Here is a 5,126-nt window from a genome sequence, read left to right on the forward strand (position 1 = left end):
TATGACTGCTGCAGAGAAGTCAGTTTTTTGTGGTGTTTTGAAGACAACAAAGCTACCTGATGGCAGTGCTTCGAATATATCACGCTGTGTACATCTAGGAGAAAGAAAAGTTTCTGGATATAAGACCCACGATGCTCACTTTATGCTTCACTATTTACTACCAATACCGATTAAAAGCATCCTTCCTGATCATGTAGCCATTCCGTTGATTCGACTAAGTTCCTTTTTTCGTCGCTTGTGCAAAAAGTTCATCACACTGGAAGAGATAGGTTTACTTGAGTTAGAGATTGTGGAAACATTATGCCAGCTTGAGAGGATCTTTCCCCCTAGTTTTTTCGACATAATGGTTCATCTTCCCATTCATTTAGCAAATGAGGTGAGATTGGGAGGTCCGGTGCAGTTTCGTTGGATGTATCCTCCGGAAAGGTACATGTGTACATTAAAGTCATATGTTCGCAACAGAAGTCGGCCCGAAGGTTCTATTACAGAGGCATATCTGGCTGAGGAGTGCTTAACTTTCTGCTCAAGATACTTGCATGGAGGTGTGCAAACAAGACTTAATAAGCGGCCTCGGAATGATGATGATCCTAACGAAGACGAAGTTGTGCCATCAAAGTTGTTTTCTAACAAAGGTCGTTCGTTAGGCGTGGGAAATGGAGAACCAATTAATTTAGATGACAGATCTTCTGCTCAAGCCCATGTGTATGTATTACACAATTGTGAAGAAGTGGCAGATTATGTTAGGTAACTTAATTAAAATTTTTTTAATTCCGATCAAGTTCACCCATATTTTTTAGATCAAACCTAACTATTACTAATTATAGAGAGCATGAGGAAGAGGTTAACAATCAGTGGGGAACGAAATGGAGAAAAGCAAAAGTTCACAACAAAACATTCGCGCAGTGGTTTGAAACTCATGCGAGGGATGCAAATGTGCCTTTCTGGCTAAAAGAATTATCTCGAGGTCCAAGCTCTGTTGCAAGAAGATTTTCTGGATATGTAATTAATGGATACAGGTTTCACACGGTGGAACGTGAGGCAAGGAGAAAAACACAAAACAGTGGTGTCACATTAACTGCTTTAACTTCAAGCTTTGCAAGTGCTAAAGATCAAAGTCCAATCCAAGACAATGTAGCTTATTATGGTAGGTTGTTTGAGATAGTAGAGTTAGACTATTATGGGCGTTTTAAGGTTGTCTTATTTCGGTGTGAGTGGTACGATGCTGGGAGAGATAAGTATGGTCTTACATTTGTTCACTTCCATAAGAAATGCTTCCAGGAAGAACCTTTTATACTAGCATCTCAAGCGCATCAGTGTTTTTATGTGCAAGATCCATATGAACATAACAAACATTATGTTATGGAAACTGTCCCAAGAGACTTATTTAAAACAAGCGACGAATCTGAGTCTGAGGCCCGTCAAACACACTATAGTGAACAACACGAGCGTATAACGAGCCCTGCCATACCAGCTGATAATGGTGAACTTATTCTGGAGAGGACTGATTTACGACCCACGGTTATTGAAACGGTTCCCCAAGTGACTTCTGCCCAAGAATATGAGGCAGATTTCATTGGAGATTCTGATTCTGATTGGTCATCCTAAGAAATTTATTGCTTAATATGTACATATGTATACTTAAGTTTTCTTCTTCACATTTTTATTTGTAAGTAATACTTATTTTTTTTGTTAATTTTTCAGTCTCTTACACTTTTCTCATATTGATTTTGATGGGTATATTGACTCTACTTAACTAATTTATTTGTCTAGGAATAAGGAATTTATTGATCTTAAAGCTACATCAAGTAAGAATTTGCTTAGACAATTCGAGGCTAAGAGACAAAGGATTGTGTCTGAACGCAAGAAATATGAAATGGAAGCTGCAGTTGCTAATGACAAGGAAAAAGCTGAGCGACGGGTGGATGAACCTGAAAGTCAATTGGAGATGCGTGCAACCAAAGGACAGAAGAAATCCACGTCAAAGAAGTTGGATTTTAGTCATCTGCAAAGAACATTCGACTCTATTAGTCATAGGACTAACTCCACGCCTACAACCTTGGAAGTACAACCAAACATTCCACCGCAACAGCCAGAAAATAAAAAGAGAAAGGAGCTATTGACTATGCCTACTGCTGAGAAAGTCAAGAATAAAATGCAGGGTGGAAAATCAACACAAGTCTTGAAGAAGTCTAAGCCTACAAACATGGAGGCAGATGAACTTACAAGGAAGCTCGAAGCAATTCGTAAAATGAACAAGGGCGTGTCAACAAGTCTAAGCCAAGAGCGGAGTTGTCCAAGTTCTACTCAACTCACAATCAACAAAGGGCAGCAGCAGAATGTTCAACTCACAGATGAAGAGACTCAAACAGGGCAAGATGACACAACTTTGCCTTCTCCTGAAACTACCCCACAAAATGAAAGTGCAATGTTGGAGCAAGAAATATCAACAAAGGGTAAGAGGATGCCAGGAGTAAAGGCTACAACAATTGACAAATTCTTAAAGGAAAATAGGATAGATGTGGAAATTGAAGGACCAAGCACTGAACTAAGTGAGGACGGGGAAGAAAGCATGGCACTTGATAAAGACTATTATCAACATGTGATGGAGGACATTGATGATGAAGAAGGTACTGTTTTGCTCTGTTTTTATTGATGATAACTATTTATTTTTTTAAAAAAATTTATAGAAAAACTGGACTGATAGATCTAGTTGTTTGAAGCTGCGACTACTTGCAATGTGTGAACACTTTATAATTGATCCCTACTACCATTAGTTTACTTAGATTCTGATATGACACATGTTTGAAGCAAAAAGCACTTATCTTAATTACTTTTCAGGTGAATTATTATTATGTGAAATTTCTAAATCTGGAAGCTTTAATTAGCAACATGAATATCTCTATCTGCCAATGCATGTGGAGTATGTAATTTCATAATTGGCCAGTGGCCCCAATGCAAGTTATACCTTTTTACAAATAGATACATTACGTGTAAGTTATGTAATTACTATAATCATATATATCATGCTTGAAAGTGACTTGCCCATCATGCTTGAAAGTATTTTATACTTATTTCTTCTATTATGACACAGAATAATAATCTATTATCCTACAGCTCCGTAATAACAATAATAATCATCTTTTTATGCGTATTTTAAAATTCAGTGAAGTCCATGATGTGGAATAAACTTAAATGTTGTGTGCTAAATTCGATTTCTATAATAGCTAAAACTTGTCCACTTCATGGTATCAACTCAAAGGTCAGATTTATAATTTTTATAATTTTTATATTTCTGTACTTGTTTGCTTTATATTCTTGTTGAGCTCGAGTTAATTAAGCATAATCTGATGTTGACCAATGAATGAAACTAGGAGAGCCAAAGAAGAAGAAAACCCGTGGAAAAACAACTTGCAAGGAGATTTATGCAAGGACTATGGAACAGCGGGAAGAAGTCACTTTTGATCTTGGACAGCCCGTAGGACCAACCGACCAAAGTGTTTCTAATTTAACTAGTTTTGTTGGCACTATTGGTAGAAATAAAAGATTCGTTAGTCTTGTGTACACTAGTTGGCATGCTGTTCCTCCTAAAGCTAAGAAGTTCATGTGGGACTATGTTAACGTAAGACACTTGATAATTATTGATTTCAGTTTTTTTATTCAGCACAAGAGCATATAACAATTACCTATAATCATGCAGACCAAGTTTCTCCTCCCAGACAGTGGAGAAAAGTGGGTAATACAAGCGATTCGAGATGCTTGGAAGCGGTTCAAAGGAAAGATTAAGCAAAAGCACTTCGTTCCCTATGATAATATTGAAGATATGGTGAAGAATCGACCCCCACAAGTACCAGAAAGTGGTTTCATAAAATTGATCTATTATTGGAGTCATCCTCTAATCCAGGTAAAAGACTATATATGTCGACTTTTCATGTGAAACTATTTGACTATTGAAAGAGCAATTTGGCAAATGAAGGATCTGAGTAGCTAGCTTTTTAGTTCTTACACATAATCTCTTATTGCAGAATAGCTTTTCCCCTTGAATTTACTTTTGTAATTTTTCTGCATCTAATGTCTTCTGATTTGGAAGTGGGGTTCTATTCTGTTTCATACTTCATTATGCTGCACGTTTTAGTAACTGTATGCTAACTTTTTATTCACTTCCAGTCAATAAGTCAAAGGAACAAACAACACAAAAAAAATGTGAAGTTTCCACATCGCATGGGGCCTATCAATTTCGGAAGAGTACGAGTGGCTATGGTAAATAGTATATTTATATTTGCATAAATTGAAGGAAGATATTGAAGTATGATCTTATTTTGCAGCGAGCAACAAAGGAAACAAAGGAGGAACCAAAAAGGTTTGAGATGTTCATTGCTACCCGAACAAGTTGGAAGAGGAAAGAAGTGGATGAGGAAACACAAATGGCTGTTGTAAATCATTATATCATTTATAATTACATTTCAAATTTAGGATACGGTAACTAACTCAATTTTAAATGTTTCTTCTATGCAGGAAGACTTCCAACACCGCCAAGCTGCTGGTGAAACAGAAGAGGAAGCATTTGAGGCCTTATTTGGGAAAGAACAACCAGGTCGGATAAGGTTGTATGGAAGATCTGTGACAAAGACTGATTTAAAAAAATATGTTGAAATTAATGAAATCAAGAATCAGCACAAAGAGGAAGTAGTCTGAAGGATAAACTTGGACACATGGAGGCCCAACAGCAAAAACAAGAGGCCAAACAGCAAAAACAAGACGAAGAGATTCATGGTTTGCGAAATATGATCAAGTTATTACTGCAGCGATCGGAACCTGGAATGAGGCCAGAAGAACTAGAAGCTTTATTACAAGACGCCCAACAATCTCCTATTGATGCGAATAGCGGCCATGGATCAACACATTTTCCGAACTTAGATGTGGTATGTCCTTATCTATTCCTTATTCCATAGTTTTTACTTGCATTTACATTAATTGCTATGGCTAAAAATGTTTGTTGGCTTTATTAACACTAAAGTTGTATTGCTACGGCTGAAATTTGTTTGTGTAATTCTGGTGGTTGTATCTTTGATTTTGTGCACTTGGTACATATGAATTTGTCCCTATATCTAATTTAAGTGTGAAAGTCT

At 36.9% G+C, this 5,126-nt stretch overlaps 1 long non-coding RNA gene across 2 annotated transcripts in view; it reads left to right on the top strand.

Moving 5' to 3' along the window:
- Positions 1-4,914, top strand: part of LOC110275478 (uncharacterized) — an 11,226-nt gene extending 6,312 nt beyond the window's left edge. For both annotated transcript variants that reach the window (XR_008002844.1, XR_008002843.1), the window contains exon 5: positions 4,803-4,914. This is a non-coding gene — a long non-coding RNA (uncharacterized LOC110275478). The remainder of the gene's footprint in view (positions 1-4,802) is intronic.
- The last annotated feature ends 212 nt before the right edge of the window (positions 4,915-5,126 follow it).

This window comes from Arachis duranensis, chromosome 9, assembly GCF_000817695.3.
Source record: "Arachis duranensis cultivar V14167 chromosome 9, aradu.V14167.gnm2.J7QH, whole genome shotgun sequence".
Classification (NCBI taxonomy): domain Eukaryota; kingdom Viridiplantae; phylum Streptophyta; class Magnoliopsida; order Fabales; family Fabaceae; genus Arachis; species Arachis duranensis.